Raw genomic sequence first — 21,869 nt, 5'->3', positions numbered from 1 at the left:
TTTTGCGCTTTCACGTAACTAATGAGGTTCAGCTTCGAGGTACATCTCTCTCCGTAGATGATCAGTAGCTCACCATCTTCGTGTGGTATACGAAGTGCTTTATCTCCACAGATAATATCGGCCCTTATCTTACTCAACCAATCCATACCGATGATCACGTCAAAACTTCCCAATTTGATGGGTATCAAATCAATTTCGAAATCTGCACCAGCTATGTTGATAATAACTCCTCGACTAATATGGTCAACTTTCTCAAGTTTTCCATTGGCGACCTCGACAAGCATACTCTCTTTTAACGGGACTAACGACCAATTAATCTTATCGCAAAAATGTCTACATACATAACTTCTATCCGCACCAGTATCAAACAAGATAGAAGCTAAAAGATTGTCGATAGTGAATATACCTGTCACCAAGTCGGGGTTTTCTCGGGCGTCCCTTGCATTAACGTTGAAAGCTCTACCACGGGGTGGTCCGTCGTCTTTTCGCTTGTTTGGACACGCATTTCTGAAATGGCCTGTCTGTCCGCATTCGTAACACTTCCTTGGCCCTGTGGGGTTCGGCTTCCCATTCAAAGTGGTGACCTTGCAGTCTTTTCCAACATGCCCAGTCCGTTGGAACTTCTCACAAACAACATTACAATACCCAGTATGGTGCTTGTAGCACCTCTTGCATTGAGGTAGGGTTCCCTTGTAGTTCGGGTTCGTGTTGGTGTTCGGATTGGGGTTTCCACCGTTGTTGTTTCCCCTAAAACCCTCATGTCGTTTCGCCGGGTTTTGATCATAGTTTCTTCCCCTGTTGTTGTTGTTGTTGTTGTTGTGATTATCCCATTTGCGCTTCACTAGTGCCCGCTTCAGACTTAGTTTTCTCCGGTTCATCGATGGTTATTTGATTCATTAAAGTATACGTCATGCGCATCGCTTCGGGAACATTTGGTGGCTTGGACGAGGTGACGTTTTCCTTAATGCTCTTAGGGAGTCCCCAGAAGTACCTTTCCATTCGCTTGAATTCCGGAGTGACCATTGTCGGACACATCAGGGCTAATTCCAAAAATCTCCTGTTGTAACCATCAAGGTCGTTCCCAACGGCCTTTAACTGCATGAACTCCATTTCCATCTTTTGTATCCCGGTTCTCGGACAATACTCCTCAATCATGGCACACTTAAATTCTTCCCATGGCGTAGCATACGCCTCATCAATGCCTTGTGCCTGTGCCATTGTGTTCCACCACGTGAGCGCGCCGTCAGACAGCGTGTAAGAAGCAAATTTGGTTTTGTTGTCCTCCGAACAGTTGCTAACTCAGAATACTGATTCAAGTTTCTCGAACCATCTAGTGAGACCAACCGGTCCCTCAGTGCCGCTGAAGTTATGTGGTTTACAGCTCTGGAATTCCTTGTAAGTACACCCATTTCGAATGGGTTGAATAACCGGTGGTGGTGGCGGTGGCGGTGGAGCTTGGGGTTGCATTTCCGCAATGGCTGCGGCTACCCTTTCGGCAATCATCTCTTCGATTTGGGCGGTGGTAGGTGTTGATCGTCCGTTGGCCATGATGTTCTAAACAAAAATTTTGACTCAAGTCAAAATCCAGTATTCAATAGTAATAATACATTATATAGTAACCAACATGGAATCAAAACATCGCATGTTATTAAATAACGCATCTAGGTACAAATACCACAGAATCATCGTACAGTAATGTAAATAGAACATCGTGCAAGAATTAAATAACGCAAAGTTCCATTAATAATAATAAGTTTCATACATCTGAATAAGTCCGTACAATACATAAGTGAAACATAAAACTACAACTAGATTACATAATGAAATCTAAATACAAATGCCCTACGGTGAAGGTGGGTGAAGGATGTCCATAACATGTGCCATCTGGTCCTCTAGCTCAGCAACTCGAGCTCAGAGGATCTCCACCTCCCTTGTCAATTCCTCGACAGTGGGAGATGGTGGGGCAGGCGGTGCTGGCGGTGCTGGTGGTGCGGGTGGTGCCGGTGGTGCAGATGTAGATGGTCCGGCTCCAGAAATAGTCAGTATGTAGCGGGGTACCTTACGTACTAGTGGGTCGGCATGATACAGCACAAGCCGTTTACGGGCGGTAACCCTACGACGCCGACCAAACGCGTCAGTGAAGGCTCGTCCTCCGTTGATCCCCGGAATGATGGCACTGTCGAAGCGATACCGCTTCTTCGGCGGGGTGGAGGGTGGCTGAACAGGTGCATCGGGGTCCTCCTCGTCAGAGTCGTCATCACTAAGCCGTCTGTAGATGAATCATCGGATGAAGAATCATATGAATCATGCGGTGGTGGCTGCACTGGTGGCTGAACTGGCTCTCCTCGAGCGGCTATCATCTGTCTGTACCTAGCGGGTTTGATCGGAATGAGACGTCCATCAGGGGCGCGTCGGCACCAATGGCGATACCAGTTACGGAAAGGACCTTCCCCGAACTCCGCGGGAATCACAATCTCACCGGAGCGGGGCTGTGATCCTGAGGGTCCGGGGGCAGATGGAGCTGGAATCTCCGAAGGGTCCTGGGCTCCACTAGAAGTAACCACTGGGGCAGGCGCCTGGCTGCTAGTCCCGGAAGATGAAGCGCCAGGGTCACTCGTGGGTAGCGGATCGGTGTGTCGGCAGCAGCAAGAGGTGGGGTGGCTGACGAGTCTGAACTGCTCAAAACGATAGCAGGTGGAATATCCGACATATGAACAAGGAAAAATAAATTTTCCATATCAGTAAGTCATAAAGCAAGCACGTATTAGGCCAACAGTCAAAATCATGTATAACAGTAACTAGCATGGCAATAACGATAAGTATCATGCAATCAAAAGCAAGTAATATCATGCAGTAGTGAAAACATGTAGTAGCATACGGCATATAGCAGTAAAAGTAAGCAGCAGCATGCAGTAAGTTCAGCGGAAACAAGTAAACTAGCAAGTTGTAGATTAGTCCTATTAGTGAATCCTACTCGGGTCGGTCTTAGACTCACTAATGCAACCTAATTCCCTACAACCAATGCTCTGATACCAAATGTGATGCCCCGTACAAAACCATCGTGTACGAATCATCAACAACATGATCATTACAAGGTTAAGTACTATATGCTGTAATAAAAGAAGTTGCATTCACGATAAAAAAAAAAGGTGACGTCATAATCGACATCAAATGTTTTACACCAACAGTATGCTTCTACGAATAGCAAGCATGAATAAATGTATGTGACCCTTAGGTCGTTACAAAACATAGTTTCAAATGTATTAAAGTTTGAATGCAAGATAAACAGTTCATGCGGTGATAACACTAGAGCAGCGGGTGTCTACGGCAAGACTAGTACACAGCGGAAGCAACCTTAAGCACCTGAGAAAAACATGCTTAAAAATGTCAACACAAAGGTTGGTGAGTTATAGTTTAAGTATAACAGTATGTAAGGTAGGCCACGAGATTTCAGTGCTACAAAGAGCGTTTCAAAACAGTATGATAAAGTATATGTTAACCGTGGGCACTTGGTAACTAACTTAACGTTTATACCCCCTGAAAGTACACTTGGCAAGTGCATATGTATACGAAGTATTAAACACTCGTTAAATGCTAGCGCAACTAGCCCGAGTGGGATGTCAAACCCTATGGATCCATATCTAAGATTCGCGTTCACGGTTCAAAAACCAATGATTAAACGTTACCGAGCTAAAGGGAATGTTTATGCCGTTGTATAACCCACACATATATAAGTTTAAGTACTCGTGCCTAGTATGTAAAACGTAAAATGCGCATGTATTCTCAGTTCCCAAAATAGTTAAAGTAAAAAGGGATGCTATAACTCACAATGATAAAGTAGCGGTAAAGTATGACTTGGAAAGTAAGCAAGTAATGAAGGTTGTCCAAACGGGTCCTCAACCTAAGTCAAATATCACTAAGTCAGTAAATCATCCCAAAAGGTTTAAATGTATGTAAATAAGGTCTTAAAGGTCATCATCAATCGTCATTAAACAAAAGGTGTAAAGCAAGTTCCGTTCATGAAAGGAGTTTAAAACAAAGGCTGAGTTCGGTCAGTCACCACGGCCTCTAAACCTTCTGAAATAAGGTGAGACCAGTGGCCATGGCTCCGTATATGAGTCCTTTAGTTGTGGTAAAAATCCCAGAAGTAAACTCGTCTTCGTTCGACTGTGGCGACGGTCTAAGTGCGAGTAGGTCAGGATTTTCAGCACAACGTTAAAAGGACATAGGGACGATCGGAGGGCCATAAATCCTAAACCGTAACTCGGATTAAGACGAGTCCTATATGAAAAGTTATCTACTCGAACAGAGCTATCTAAAAATCATAATTAAAGTAGCCCAGGTCGTACGGTTCAGACACAGAAAGAGTAAAACAGTAGGGTCAGTAGGTTCCGGTGGTTCTTGGTGCTCGATGCTTATCATGGTTCTCATCCTTGATGCATATAGCTTCAAGTGTACAACTCGTTGATGTGTTTGCATCATTTTCAACAAGGTTTGACCATCATAACCCAAGTGTAAGTTTAAGACATGAAACACAACTCACTTAAGTGTTGCATGTGTTTTGATGAACCAAAGTTACATCAAAGTCTTAGATTTAACACATATATGAACTATAAAAGTAATATTGAACTACAAACTTGAAAGTAAACTAACTAATCAAGATCTTAAGATGTAGAACATAGTTCTTAGTTAGATCTTGAAGATCCAAGACTAAAAAGTCTAGATCTAACATAAGTGTACAAAGTTATAATTAAAGAAAGCTTACTTACATGTTCTTGAACTTTCAAAGTTAACTTTTAGTTCAAGATTAATGAGATCAAAGTTAACTAGTAACACTTGACCAATAACAACCAACAATCATGAAATTAAAGTGCATAATATGAAGTACTAAACTAAGTAAACAAGTTAATAAGTTCATGGGTTTCATACTTTAAAGATTCAAGCCTAAGTCTTGATCTTTAGAAAGTAAACTTTAAGTTTACTTCATGAACACAAGTAATGATTTTCAACCATGAACTTACAATCTTTTTAAAACAATAAAGGTAGAATCATAAACTAGTAAGTTTATGTCCTTGAGTGTTCTTGTAATACAAGATAAAAGAAGAATGAAACTAGTAAGTTTGATTCTTGAAACTAGTAAGTAAATAACTAACAAATACATGTAACTAAACAACAACCAAGAACAAGTGATTAAAACAAACAAAGAATGATGATGATTATGTGTACATGTATACGTTTTTAGAAGGAAAGAAAGGGAAGAAAAGCTTCAAGTTACTTACAATATTTAGAGAGAAAAGAGAGAAGAGTTGCAAGTATTTTTGTGTGTGTGTTTGGAATGAGAGAAATGTGAGAGAATACAAGTAAGTAGTGATCAAAATTTGAAAACCAAAACTTCTCCCAAGGCCTACTAAACCGACAGTTTGGCCAAGCATGGGGGGGGGGGGAGAGGATTGTCCACAAGTTTATGCATGTAAAAGCCTTAAAAAGTTGGATAAATGGGGTGGTTTCATGGGGATAAGGTGGTAACTAGATTCTTTACAAAGTTATCCATCTAGTTTAGTTCTAAATAATACTTACATGAGTTAGTGGGCTTACTAGTTCATTAAAGAAGTAGGTTGGGCTAATTAAGTCCATTAAAGTGAGTGGGGTGGGCTTCTAAGCCCATGTACAATTAAAAGCCCAAGTATGTAAGTAATTAACAAGTTAATCCAATTAAAAGCCCAAGTAACTAACTAATAACCATAGTTAATTAAAATGATTAATAAAACTTAATCATGAATGTAAATAATATTCTAAAAATATTATTCGTGAAAGTTTCGTGTGTCACAAAGACGTTTCGGGCATTCAAAAGTCATGTACGTTTAATCATGGCAACATGTAAATGTAATAACATACATTCGTTTAATCACAAGTATTAATAATAATAATTATTAATAATTAACGTTGGAAAATCCAGGGTCGTTACAACTAATAACAATAAGATTAATAATAATAATAATAATAATAATAATAATAATAATAATAATAATAATAATAATAATAATAATAATAATAATAATAATAATAATATAAATAAAATAAATACTTACGGAGTAATATGAAGAAGTGGGTGAAAAGCTAAACCGAAATCCGATCAATTTATAGGACCTCAGCTGAAAAAGTACCCCATGCGATCGCATGGGGTTTAGCCTCCTTGGCCATGCGATCGCATGGCTGGAGGATCCAGCTCACATGTTTTTGTATTTTTGTTCGTCGACATATTATAATATAATATATATAATATATTTAATATAAATAATTAATTATATATTATATTAAATTCACGTGCATAGTAGACTTGTAATTTTTGTTCCGATAAGTCGTACGTCATCACGCGACTTATGTCCCGGTTCCGGTTTTTTGAATGTTCTCTCGTACACTGAGAAAACTCGCACTTTACGTTTCGTGACTCGTACCTTTGTCAAAATATAGTTCTAAATTATCCATGAACTATACCACTAGACTTGTAACTTATAAACTTGAGTGTTTTGGTCATTTACTTATATAAATCATCGCCTCGTAGTATATACATATACATATATACATTTTCATTTTAAAATAGTGTTTTACTGTAGCAAAGTTACTGTAGCAAAGTCACTGTAGCAAAGTTTTTTTTTATGTAGCAAATAGTGATTTTCGAAAACACTGTAGCTTTTCGGGTACTGTAGCAATTCGAAAATACTGTAGCAAATTAGTGTTTTACTGGTTCATCTTAAACGTTTTAGTTAACTTATCTAAATATCAATCAGATAATCAAACCAATAAGGTTAATGCACAGTATCATTTTCATAACACTTTGTTACGTTTTCAAGTTATAGTATATATATGTATCTATTTACATATAATTGTTCGCGAATCGTTGAGAGCAATCGAAGGGTATTTGAATAGTTTAAAATTTTGAGATTCAACTTCATAGATTTTGTTTATCGTGTCGGAAACGTTAAAGATTAAGTTTAAATTTGGTCAGAATTTTCTGTGTCATCACAGTACCTCCCTGTTTAAGAAATTTCGTCCCGAAATTTGAGTGAGGTCGTCATGATGTTTTCATGACGTACATGAGTTGATAAATAGTGTTTTATTACTGTTGAATAATATGGATAAAACAATTGATAATGCTAAAAACGAACATATATTTCATAGCATTATCCCTCAAGAAAGACAAGCTTTTAGTTGCAATTGTTCTATTTACAAGTGATATTCGTTTAAATAATAAAAGGTGAAGACAAAAGACAGATTCGGCGAATTGAAGATGCAAACGACCAAAAAGCTCAAAAGTACAAAATACAATCAAAGTGGTTCCAATTATTGATGAGAAACGTCTCAAAATTACAAGAGTACAAGACGCGAAACGCAAAGTGCAAGATATTAAATTATACGCAAGGACGTTCGAAAATCCGGAGCTGGGACCAAAGTCAACTCTCAACGCTCGACGCAACGGACTAAAAATTACAAGTCAACTATGCACATAATAAATATATTATAATATTTAAATAATTCTTATAATTATTTATATATTATATTTATATATTATATTTATATATTAAACCGTCGGCATACAAAGAAACAAACTCATGTGAGCTGGAAAAAGAGGCCATGCGATCGCATGGCCTGGAAGCTTTAATTCCATGCGATCGCATGGTGGTAGGTGACAGGCCACATTGCTATAAATTCGCGTGTTTTGGTTCAATATATATCATCCTATCTCTCTATCTGTCATACGTAAATATATATATATATATATATATATATATATGTATTATAATTATAATTATAATTTTAATTCTAATAATAAGGGTATGTTAGCGAATGTTGTAAGGGTGTAAGTCGAAATTCTGTCCGTGTAACGCTACGCTATTTTTAATCACTGTAAGTTATGGTTAATGTTATTTTTAATTTAATATCTCGTAGCTAAGTTATTATTATACTTATTTAAGACAAAGTAATCATGATGTTGGGCTAAAAATATTAAATACTTGATGTGTGCGAGGTGTACTAGGAAATAGTATTATTTTTACAACGAAATAGTATTAAATACGATACAATTTTACACAAGATATTTATTTATTTATAGAATGGATATACCTAAACTTTGCTACAACACTTATAGGCAGTGTACCTAATCGTAAAGTAGTGTAGTTTTTAGTAAGTCCGGTTCGTCCACAGGGAACTCTTAAACAAGCTTAACGCTATATTAGTTTTAAATTTATAAAAATACAAATATATATAAGTGATATTATTATTATAAAAGGGGGTTTTTACCGTTTAATGACCGGTTTGTCGATTTTTAAAACTTTAGTCGCAGTTAAAACCTAATGTAAAATATTAAAAATAAATATAACTTAATTTAAAGCGTAAAGTAAATAACGATAATGAAATTGCGATAAATAAAAATGCGATAAATAAAAAGTACGAAAATTAAAGAGTACGATAATTAAAAGTGCAATTAAATACAATGACAATAAATAAAGTGCGATAATTAAAAGTGCAATTAAATACAATGACAATAAATAAAAGTGCGATAATTAAAAGTGCAATTAAATATAAAGGAAATTAAATATGAAATAAAAGAATTATGCTTATTTAAACTTCCATAATCATGATGTTTGACATGTTGATTTTTAGTTTATTCCCATGGGTTAATTGTTCTTTGTCCTGGATTATTCAATATGTCCATACGGATTTGTCCATAATAGTCCTTCAGTCATAATCATAAAATGCGGAAGTCTTCGCCAAATTATTCTTATTCCCGAAGTCAAATATTCCAACTAATTGGGGATTCGAATTGTAACAAGGTTTTAATACTTTGTTTAATGAATACACCAGGTTATCGACTGCGTGTAAACCAAGGTTTTACTACTTTGTTAACAATTACACCAATTACCCTTGAATGTAATCCACCCCTGTTTCAACAAGTCTACTAACTATTAATCCAGTTCCGTGTCCGGTAAAATGAACAATTATTGGTATTTATAGATATCCCGCCCACCGTGCCCAGTCAAGCGTATGTGGTTATATATAAATACGTCAAATTATAAGTCTATATATTAAATTAACAAGGTATCATTTAGTTAATATAAAGCCCATTAATAGCCCATAGTCTAATTTCCACAAGTGTCGTTCTTTTGTCCAAACCCCAATTATGGTACAAAGCCCAATTACCCAATCTTAATATTTTTAGCCCAACATCATGATTACTTTGTCTTAAATAAGCATAATAATAACTTAGCTACGAGACATTAAATTAAAAATAACATTAACCATAACTTACAGTGATTAAAAATAGTGTAGCGTTACACGGACAGAATTTCGACTTACACCCTTACAACATTCGCTAACATACCCTTATTATTAGAATTAAAATTAAAATTAAAATTATAATATATATATATATATATATATATATATATACATATATTTACGTATGATAGATAGAGAGATAGGATGATATATATTGAACCAAAACACGTGAATTTATAGCAATGTGGCCTGTCACCTACCACCATGCGATCGCATGGAATTAAAGCTTCCAGGCCATGCTATCGCATGGCCTCTTTTTCCAGCTCACATGAGTTTGTTTCTTTGTATGCCGAAGGTTTAATATATAAATATAATATATAAATAATTATAAGAATTATTTAAATATTATAATATATTTATGTGCATAGTTGACTTGTAATTTTTAGTCCGTTGCATCGAGGGTTGAGAGTTGACTTTGGTCCCGGCTCCGGATTTTCGAACGTCCTTGCGTATAATTTAATATCTTGCACTTTGCGTTTCGCGTCTTGTACTCTTGTAATTTTGAGACGTTTCTCATCAATAATTGGAACCACTGTGATTGTATTTTGTACTTTTGAGCTTTTTGGTCGTTTGCGTCTTCAATTCGTCGAATCTGTCTTTTGTCTTCACCTTTTATTATTTAAACGAATATCACTTGTAAATAGAACAATTGCAACTAAAAGCTTGTCTTTCTTGAGGGATAATGCTATGAAATATATGTTCATTTTTAGCATTATCAAATATTCCCACACTTGAGCGTTGCTTGTCCTCAAGCAATATAGTCTTGAAATAAAAATACTAGAATCACTTCTTTATTCTTCACACTTTGTACATCAGTGATTTCATTACGGCGGTATAAACAATGGTAGTAACAATGTGGTTTACAGTCCCACATGACTATAAAATTTTAGATCCTTTAAGGAAATTGGATCTTTATGAAAACATTTGATCTTTTGAAAATACAATCTAGCTTTTACCCTAGATAAGTTTTTCGGAATAACCCTTCACCGGTGTTTGCAAATTGTTTTTGTGGGTTTGGTGGGTTTCAGATTTGAAAACTTTAGCTCAAAACTTGCGGTTTTGTGTCACCCACTTGCTATCCTTGTATTGGGAAAGCAACACGTCCAGTATACTTTCTCCGTATATTACCTTTCGATAAACTACCGTCCGATTGTAAAGGAAAGCGTTGAACAAGCAACTGTTAAGGCAATGTCCCCTGACATGCTTTTAATTATGGTCTATAACGTGTCGGATGCAATTACTATCCTTGGTAGGAGCAATAGTGAAGCTCACCCTTATAATTTTCCGGTCTGGCACAAGGTCCTGTCTTTGACCATGCTATGCAACCACCGTTCTTACGGTTGACACCCGATTTGGTTCAGGTGACCTAATGAATTCTAGGTGAATCCCTAGGATTTTACATTCAATGGTAATGAATGCATTAAAAATGGGTTTTTAGAAAACAAATCGGTTTGTAATTTTGATCAAAATATTTTCTCGTTCAAGCTCGAGTTTAGATATCATCGAATTCCATGAGTTTGTAATTCTCAATCTTTAAGGTCAATCTCTAGGATTGAGTAATATCAGGCTTAAAAGTTGATTTTTGATCTTTAAGGAGATTATCCTTTCTGGGGATCTGGTTCATTAGTCTTATCCAGCTAATTTGCACGGCGTCTTCCCCATTGTACGAGACAGATCCTCTCATGGTTAGGATAAGTCTGACCACTTGGCGACCCTGTTTGATGCTGAGGTTCGTGAATTTCCTGCTGATTTTAGTGATGACTTTTCTAGATTTTTCGTCAACCTACAGCTGGTCTGGACGACAACTTCATTACCTAAATCAAGAAGCGCGTTTCTTTTTCGGAAGACTTTACTTCCTTTTAATGATGGAATTGATTCATCGTGTAGATCCATCTTTCTTTCAAATATATTACAGTAAATTGGGTAAAACTATTTAGATTAGTCCAAAGCAAAAGTATCTTCAGTTATTTATACAAAATATGTGATATATGTTTTAAATAACTTGGTAAATTTTCCCCCACTTGGCTTTTATTTTCTTTTATTTACCTTTTTATTGTCCTCTATTCTATTTTAAATGAATTCTTAACATTTTAGTTTGTTTCTCAATTTATGTCCTTTCCAAGGTAACAATAATTTCGGTGTTAACACCTAGTTTTATCGTTCATAAATATGTATAAACATTATTTTGAGTTCATTTAATTGAAAATTTTGAAAATTTTTACTAGAATTGGGTAGTCAGTATATAAGACTAGGGCTGTTCTTTATTATCAGAGAGCACTAGATTCTAATACAACTACTGTTTTACTAGTATTTTTAATGGTAACCAAGTGTTTAAATTAAAAATTTTTAAAATCTGAAAGAATTTAACCCCTTCCCACACTTAAGATCTTGCAATGCCCTCATTTGCAAGAAATCAGTAACAATTTAAATTATTGAGGGTGATTAGCGTAGAAAAATGATTAAATTTTACCAAAGTTTCCAAACCTATTGGCGTTTATTTGCTAAATGATAAATGGTGCATATCATTTGTTCATTCCGTCTTGTTGTTACATCACATTTGTTTTTCGTTTTGTCGTCAAAAGTACTAGCTTTTGCTGAACTTAATGCCAGTCTTTGAAAATGCGCTGTTTTACCCTGTTTTGTACAATTGACAATATACATACATACAAATATAAACAAGCATGTCAATTTGAAATGGGACTTAAAATCCCACTTTCAAATCAAAAATGAAACATTAGTACAACATAATAAAAATATTAAACATTACAATAAAAGTATCATAAAATAATGTGTTTAAACATAAATAAACAGAAATAATAAAAATTAAAAATCATATAAATTACCAACAGGAACTATATCAATCATGGATAGGGGTTCCAGTTCATGTCATCGTCCGGGTTCCATGGTTGGTGATAGGTGTACTGGTAGGCCTGGTTAGGGTCGTAGAGAGTATAAGGCGGTCTCATCTCGGGCTGGTGTGGAGGATAGTAAGCTGGTCGGGTCGGAATGTAGGGCTCCTGAGGTGACAGCTGGCTCATAATCTGACGCTGATGATAGTCTCATCTATCATGCTGTCGTTGCCTGGAATGCTCGTAATCATTCCGGGCTTGCCACTGCTCCATCCGACGAAATCTCTCCGCGTTTGTCATGTCTACCTCATCTACACGCTGGTAGACATTAGTCATAGCCTCCCGAATGACATCCCTAATGTCATCCGCTTCCTCCATCTCCTCGTCTGATCCTCTTTCTACCTGCGGATGACTACCTACATAGGGTATTTTCTGGTTGCGTCTACTCTTCAATACCTTAGCACCCGCATAAAACCTCAATCCTAAAAGCTCAACCTGTTCCCTACATTCCATAAGTGGACCCCCTTGGTTCTTATCTACACCTAAATACTCTCCAATTAGAGTAACAAAAATACCTCCTCCTATAATCCCCCCTTCCTGTATTCCTTCAACCATCTTAGATAAATAAAAACCAACACAGTAAGGGATATTAACAAAGCCTCTTGGGTCTCGAATACACTTTAGGTAGAATAAATCATGTAAGGTCAATTTTTCCTTGTTGTGACCTCTCTGTGTAATCGAGTTAGCCAAAAATCTATGAATTATACGAAGCTCGGCTCTGTTAATATGTAAGTAGGTATGTGTTCCTCCCCGCCCAAAAACATTATAATCGAACATACGCCTCCAAATGGCGTTCGCATCAAAATTCTTATCTACCCTTTCACCACGATAAATCAAATTCATACAATCGGGTAGTAGTAATTCAGCGGGCATATATATCTGTAATGCCCTGGCCTTGTCCAGCATGGACATCCTGTACATCCTACCGTCAAGTATAAACCTAAGAAAATTTCTATCATCTAATCTATCTATATCTACATTTAATGCTATAGTACTCATCAGCTCAACACACCATTCCTTATATACAGGTCTACGAATGGTGAATAAGCGTTCCCAATCAGTAAAAGAAGAAATGTCATACCTTTGAATCAGATGTTCCCTAACACAGTCAGCAAGTTGGACCCTTTCCAAAGGATCCCAATCAATTACCCTAGGCACCTCTACATCTTTCGTTATTAATTTGAATTTATTACTTTGATATGCCGGGTAATCTCTCCATCGTCTATCGAATCTCAGATTAGGATGCAATGTGTGTTCAGGAATCGTTGGGTATTCTACAGGCGGATGCCTCGGATATACTATGAATTCGTTAACAAACTGTAACGGATCATAATAAGGTACGCGTTGATCAGGCTGATGTTGTTGTTCCTGTTGTGGTACTTGTTCAGGTTCATATTGCATTTCTGGTTCTGGTTCTGGAGCAGGTCGTCTAGATGATGATGATGATGAACCTCCAGTATCGGCTCTCTGCAAAACACATTAAACACAAAATTTGTGCATCCAAATATGCATTAGTGTTAGCAAAATAACAACTTAAATTAACCACAATAACATGTTAAATCAAACTTAAACTTATACGCATTTTCACAATTTTTACAATTCTACACTTTTTCAAATAAGCACATATGAAAATGTAGACAAAGTTCATAAGCATTTAACTCAAATAACATGTCAAAATAGTCATTACTAACAATTAAACAAGTCTCAAATGGCAATTATATCAAATTAATCAAGTTCATGAATTTTGCTCCTAAAAAGTCCACTTTCATCTTCAAAAATCATGTTTAGGATTAAAGTTTGGATCATTTAGCTACCTAAACATGTTACACTACTCAATTTAGCAATAATTCATGACAAAAATCGGCCATAACCTATTTATATCAAAAAGCCCCAAATTGCTCAAGAACACAAACCCTAGATTTCTAAAATTTTTGAAGTTTTTGGCTTCAAATTATGTTTAATAGCATCAATCTAGGTTATACATGCATAAAATATTAACAATTTAACTCTAATTATACTAGAAATTAACAAAATCAAATTATGAAAAATATAGCACAAGAACACTTAAAATCAAATTTAAAGAGATTTAGGGGTGAAATTGTTACCTTTCTTGATAAACTTCTGAACAATTTCATGATTAGAGCGAAAAATTTGACGAATTACGGTGAATTTTGGTGAAATTTGGTGAGGATTTGAGAGTATTTTCGTGTGTATGTGTGTGTGTTTATGGAGTAAGGCAGAACAGACTGCCTTTTGATTCTGGCCAAAAATTCAGCTCCATGCGATCGCATGGAGTTGAAGTTCAAAACCCATGCGATCGCATGGGGGTCCGGGAACAGTACTTTGGTTTTTTTTTTTTTTATTTTTTTTTATTTATAAAAACCTTATACTTTAATAAAACATAAAATTAATAAAATTTTAAAAATTTGTTTCTTTTTATGATGAGGGCGTTTCGGATCGATGTCCTAGTCCGTCCCTCGACAAAATTTTAAAATTTGTCAATTTTTAAGCGCGGTTTTAAAAGTAAAGATTTTTGGGTTTTTTAAATATTTTTGGCATACTTTAATTCAATAAGTTTAAAAATAATGATAATAAAAGTTCTCGTCCCTCCCTTGGGTAGATCAATTTCGGTTCAACGACCTAGTCTTCAACTCACGACGAATTTTAAAAATCAAATTTTTAACTTAACGAAATAAAGTAAATTTTTGTTTTTAAATTCACACCAAACTTAAATTTAAGATGCATAAAATTAAAAATTCATATTAAAAATTCACACCAAACTTAAATTATATTTTTATTTTTATACATACAAACTTATATTAAAAATATTAATTTTTCAAATATTTACAATTTTAAATATATTGATTTAAAAAGTTTACAATATTATTTTAAAAATAAAGTAAAAATAAAATAAAATCTTTTTGGTCTTTTATCCCACTTTAATCAATCAAATATTATCAAAAACATACGCCCCTTTTTCGGTAAAGTAATTTCGGCTATATTACCTAGTTTTACTCCTGACGAATTTCTGAAATATTTTGGGTTGATTGATTAAAGATATTTATACCTTAAGAATAAATGGTAAATTTCGCAGTGATGTAATAAATTTTTGTATGATATCAATAATTTCGGTCACGCATACCTAATTTTATCGAATACCAATTTAATACTTTATAGCGAAAAATTAGCGTTTATTATCAAAAGGTTAAAAATAAAAATAAAAATAAAAACTGTACATACTTACCTGTGAGATAGTATTCTTAGTGATATGCTTTAGCCCACTCATAAGATAGTCGGACTAATTGATTTTACATAGCTACATAGGCGTAACCTCGAGCATTCAACGTTTTTTCTTCTAAACATATGAACGGTCCATCTCTGCATAAAGTAAAGAATTCGGTATTGGAATATGTCTGATTCGTTGAGCATTTTCCTTCGTGTGACCATTTTCCGCATTTGTGACATCTTTCAAGGTGTCGTGCTCTTCTTTTCGCTGCGGATTTTGATTTTCCTTTACCAAACTGTAACTTATTATTTTCGTTCCTGGATTCTTTTCTTACTCCGTCTAATTTACCTCTGATTAATGATACTATTTCACTTGGAAGGGTGTCATTATTACGTTTAGTGATCAAAGCGTGTAGCATTAGACCATGGTTTAGTTCACAGGAAGTCTTCATCTCGTAAATCCTAAAAAAAATAAAAATTCAGAATGGGGGAGAAGATTAGTTCTTTAGGGTCTGCTAGGGAAAGACCATTTGGGTTCCATTTTCGAGAACTACACGAAAACAGAAAATCTAACTCTAACAGAAATACATATTACCCTAAAAAGATTCGATTCTCCCCACACTTAGTTGAAATTGTGATTAACGTTATTTTCAATTGGATCATCAACAACTTGTATATCTCTGACTTTTACTTCAATCCATTTGTTGATTTCCTCAGTAACTTTCACAAATTCAACTAACATCGCCTTTTCTTTTGGCGATAAATTGGATATTAATCGGTTACATAACTTAAAGTTTCCCTTAATCTTAGCATCGTGAATCCGTTTATAAAGTTTCTTCGTTGAACTGTTAAAAACGGGTTCATCTAATTTCTTATCATCAACGGGGTTCTTTGTGATCGGATCATCATTAAGTGTTTCTTCATCTTCCCCATACTTATGCGTTTTTATTGGTCTAACAGTTTTGGTTGGTGGAGATCTAAACTTTCGATTCACAAAGCTGATTGATTTATCACCATCCCTAAGTGTCATTCTACCTTCTCTTACTTCAATGAATGCCTCGGTGGTTGCTAAAAATGGGCGACCTAAAATTAGAGGAATATCAAGGTTTTCCTCCATATTAATCACTATGAAGTTTGCAACAAAGGTCAAACTTCCCACGTTAACAAGTAAATTATTTGATATTCCAACCGGGTGTTTAATGGTTAGGTCAAATGATTGAACACCTATTTTGGTTGGTTTTAATTTACCCATACCTAATCTTTTGTATAAGGAAAGAGGCATAATATTTGCACTTGCTCCTAAATCTGCGAGTCCATTATATACAGCACCATCATTAAGCAAGCAAGAAAGGATAAATTCACCCGGGTCTCCTGCTTTAGTAAGTCGAGTTGGTTTGTAAACCTTTTTCGGGTGTTCTTTTCTTGGTTCTTTCACTTCTATTTGAACTTCTTGTTCATATTTTTCTTCGTTTCTTGGAATGGGAGGTTTGTATAAGAATTCTTCTTCATCACTCCAATTTGAATCCTCCCTATTTTCCAATTTTGATTTTTCATATGTTGTTGATAACATATTTATATTTTCATTTTGAGGGTTTTCTTGGGTGGTGAAATTATGATTGACTTCATTGTCAACTTCCATCGGACCATGTATGTAATGTTTAACTCTGTGACCATTAACTTTAAATTCAATCTCATTTGAATTTATTAACTCTACTGTTCCGTATGGGAAAACTCTTTTGACTATAAATGGTCCAGACCATCTTGATTTCAATTTTCCAGGAAATAGCTTGAATTGTGAATTGAAAAGAAGAACTCTGTCTCCTTCTTTAAATTCTTTTGAACTTCTGATTCTTTTATCATGCCATTTCTTCGTTCTTTCCTTATAGATTAACGAATTTTCGTATGCTTCATGTCTTAATTCTTCTAATTCGTTTAGTTGACTTAATCGTAGACGTCCGGCTTCATGTAAATCAAGATTACATGTCTTCAAAGCCCAAAATGCTTTGTGTTCAATTTCTACTGGAAGATGACATGCTTTTTCGTAAACGAGTTTAAAAGGTGTGGTTCCAATTGGAGTTTTGTAGGCTGTTCTAAAAGCCCAGAGTGCATCCTTCAATTTCATGGACCATTCCTTCATATTTGATCCTACGGTTTTCTCTAGAATACGTTTTAACGCTCGGTTGGTATTTTCAACTTGTCCACTTGTTTGTGGATGATAAGCAGTGGAAATTTTATGAGTTACTCCATATCTTTTGAGAACTTTCTCAAGTTGATTATTACAAAAATGAGTACCCCGATCACTTATTAAAGCTTTCGGTGCTCCAAACCTAGCAAAAAGACGTTTTAAAAAGTTGACTACAACTCGTGCATCGTTTGTTGGGAGAGCTTGTGCTTCCACCCATTTAGATACATAATCAATGGCAACGAGAATGTAGAGATTATTATGAGATTTTGGAAATGGACCCATAAAGTCAATACCCCAAATGTCAAATACTTCACATACTTGAATGACATTTTGTGGCATTTCATCACGTTGACTTATTTTTCCGGCCCTTTGACAAGCATCACAGGATTTGCAAAGAAGGTGTGCGTCTTTGAAAATTGTAGGCCAATAGAATCCAGAATCGTAAACTTTTCTTGCTGTAAGTTGAGGCCCATAATGCCCTCCTATTGGTCCTGTGTGACAATGGTTTAAGATTTGACTAGCTTCGTCTCCGAATACACATCGGCGTATTATTCCATCGGGAGAACTTTTAAACAAATGTGGATCTTCCCAGAAATAGTGTTTTATATCACTAAAGAATTTCTTTCGTTTTTGGTACGATAATCCTTTTTCAAGGAATCCACATACTAAGTAGTTTGCATAGTCTGCAAATCATGGAATTTCATTATAATCTATTTTCAATAGATATTCATCAGGAAAGTTGTCTTGTATGGCCGATTCATTTAGAACTTCTAATTCAGGATTTTCAAGACGAGAAAGATGATCAGCGGCGAGATTTTCTGCTCCCTTTTTATCTCGGATTTCAATATCGAACTCTTGTAAGAGTAAGATCCAATGGATTAATCTTGGTTTAGCATCTTGTTTCGAAAATAGGTATCTAAGAGCAGAATGGTCGGTATAGACCACCGTTTTAGCTAGAACTAGATATGAACGAAATTTGTCAAAAGCAAAGACAATAGCAAGGAGTTCTTTTTCAGTAGTTGTATAATTTTTTTGTGCTCCTTGTAACGTCTTACTAGCATAATATATAGGTTGAAATCGTTTTTCAATCCTTTGTCCTAAAACGGCTCCCATTGCAAAATCACTTGCATCGCACATAAGTTCAAACGGTAGATTCCAATTTGGAGTTATCATGATCGGCGCATTAGTGAGTTTTTCTTTAAGAATATTAAAAGATTTGATGCATTCATCCGAAAAGATGAATGGAGCATCCTTTTCTAGGAGTTTATTCATAGGAGTGGCAATTTTAGAAAAATCTTTTATGAAACGTCGGTAAAAACCGGCATGCCCTAGAAAACTCCTAACTCCTCTAACATTGGTGGGATGTGGAAGTTTAGCAATTACATCTACTTTAGCTCTATCCACTTCAATTCCTTCCTTTGAAATTTTATGACCAAGAACGATGCCTTCTTTAACCATGAAATGGCATTTCTCCCAATTAAGAACTAGATTTGATTGTTCGCATCTAATAAGCATTCGTTCAAGATTAACTAGACATGTTTCAAAAGTATCACCGAAGACTGAAAATTCATCCATGAAAACTTCCATGCATTCTTCTATCATGTCGTGAAAGATCGCCATCATGCACCTTTGAAAGGTTGCAGGGGCGTTGCAAAGTCCAAATGGCATGCGTTTGTAATCAAAAGTACCATAAGGGCACGCGAATGTGGTTTTCTCTTGGTCCTCGGGTGCTATTGGAATTTGAAAATATTCGGAAAAACCATCAAGAAAACAATAGTAACTATTTCCGGCTAATCTTTCCAACATTTGATCAATAAAAGGTAAGGGAAAGTGATCTTTTCTGGTGGCGTCATTTAATTTTCTATAATCAATACAAACACGCCATCCTGTTACAGTCCTAGTAGGAATAAACTCATTTTTCTCATTTGTGATGACAGTCATGCCACCCTTCTTAGGCACGCATTGAACTGGGCTTACCCATGGACTATCAGAGATTAGATAAATTAAACCTGCATCTAGCAGTTTAATAATTTCTTTCTTAACAACATCTTGCATATTAGGATTTAGTCTTCGTTGGCGTTGCACATACATTTTATGACCTTCTTCCATAAGGATTTTATGTGTGCAATACGAAGGACTTATTCTTTTAATATCATGAATTTTCCATGCAATAGCTGGTTTATGAGCTTTTAGCACAGAAATGAGTTGAGATTTTTCATTTTCAGTAAGAGAAGGCGAAATTATTACAGGTAATTCAGACTCACCATGTAAATAAGCGTATTCCAAATGGTTTGGAAGTGGCTTTAACTCTAATGTCGGTGGTTCTTCTATCGATGATTTATATAGATATCAGTCTTCTTCTTTTAGCATTTGAATTTCTTCTGTTGTTGGTTCATATCCATTAGCCATAAGTGTAGCTAGCATTTCAGTTTCATCAATTGGTTCAGTCCTTCTCCTAAAGAACATTCTCATGTTCCTTGTAATTCTGGAAATTCTTCTAACAATTCTGCATGTGATTCTATAGTTTGAATATAATAACATGTATCATCTGCAGATTGCGGTTGTTGCATAGCTCTATCCACAGAAAAAGTAACACTCTCGTCCTCTATACTTAGGGTCAGTTTCTTACCAAACACGTCTATTATTGCTTTGGCCGTGTTTAAGAATAGTCTTCCTAATATGAGAGGTACTCGAGAATCTTCTTCCATATCCAGAATAACAAAATCTACTGGAAATACTAAAGTTCCAACTTTAACTTGCATATTCTCCATTATCCCTCTAGGATATTTTACTGATCTATCGGCTAGTTGTATACTTATTCGTGTTGGTTTCAATTCTCCAAGGTCTAGTTTAGTGTATAGTGAATACGGCATTAGATTTATACTAGCACCTAAGTCTGCCAATGCTTCTATTGAACTAAGACTACCCAGAAAACATGGAATTGTGAAACTTCCTGGATCAGATAATTTTTCTGGTATCTTATTCAACAGCACTGCTGAACAATTAGCATTCATAGTAACAGCCGAGAGTTCTTCCATTTTGTTTCTATTTGTGATTAGATCTTTCAGAAATTTAGCATATCTAGGCATTCCTGAAATTACATCAATGAAAGGAAGATTTACATTTATCTGTTTAAACATATCCAAGAATTTGGATTGCTAAGCTTCAAGTCTTTCTTTTCTCATTTTACTCGGGTAAGGAAGTGGTGGTTGGTATGGTTTAACATAAGGTTTAGCCTTAACTGTGTTATCTTCATTAACCTTTTCAACTACCGGTTCTTTTTCCTTATCTTGTTCAGATTGTGGTTCTTGTGGAGTAGGAATAGCTTCATCAGAAATTACAGGTATTTCAGGTGGTTTAAGTGTAATACCACTTCTTGTGGTAATGGCTTTAGCTGTTTCATTCCGGGGGTTAGCATTTGTATCACTTGATAGACTTCCCGGTTTTCTTTCACCTATCAACCTTGCTAGGTTGCTCACTTCTTGTTTCAGATTTTGAATAGAAGCTTGTTGATTTCTAAATGCTTGAGCATTTTGTTGATTCGTTTGTTTCTGAGATGTGAAAAATTGAGTTTGAGATTCAACTAGCTTTGACATCATGTCTTTTAAATTTGGCTTTTTATCATCGATTTATGGTGGTTTGTTTTGAAAAATAGGTCTTTGCTGATTGTAAGTATTGTTAGATACTTGTTGATTGATAGGACCTTGTTGGTTGTTGTATGGAACATTTCAGTTATAATTCTGGTTTTGATTGTAGTTTGGTCTTGGCGGTTGATAATTATTCTGATAATTATTTCCAGGCCTTTAGTTTATGTATGAAACATTCTCTCTTTGTTCCATTGTTAGTTCAATACTGAGACAATCTTTTGTCAAATGTGGTCCTCCACACTGCTCACAACTAATTCGTATTGAGTGGATATCTTTAGTCATCTTTTCCATCCGTCTTTCGACAGCATCTATCTTTGCGGAAATGGAATCTAAGTCATGGATAGAATCGGCTCTAGCTGCTTTAGATGATCTCACGATATCTTTTTCTTGGTGCCACTCATGTGAGTGGGAAGCAGTGTTATCAATAATTTTGTAAGCATCAGTTGCTGTTTTCTTCATGATGGAACCACCAGCTGCTATATCGATGTCTTTCCTTGTAGTGATATCGCATCCTTGGTAGAATATTTGTACTATTTGACAAGTGTCTAAACCATGTTGCGGACATCC

Source organism: Rutidosis leptorrhynchoides, chromosome 5 (assembly GCF_046630445.1).
Source record: "Rutidosis leptorrhynchoides isolate AG116_Rl617_1_P2 chromosome 5, CSIRO_AGI_Rlap_v1, whole genome shotgun sequence".
Taxonomy (NCBI): domain Eukaryota; kingdom Viridiplantae; phylum Streptophyta; class Magnoliopsida; order Asterales; family Asteraceae; genus Rutidosis; species Rutidosis leptorrhynchoides.
This window is presented reverse-complemented; position numbering follows the sequence as displayed.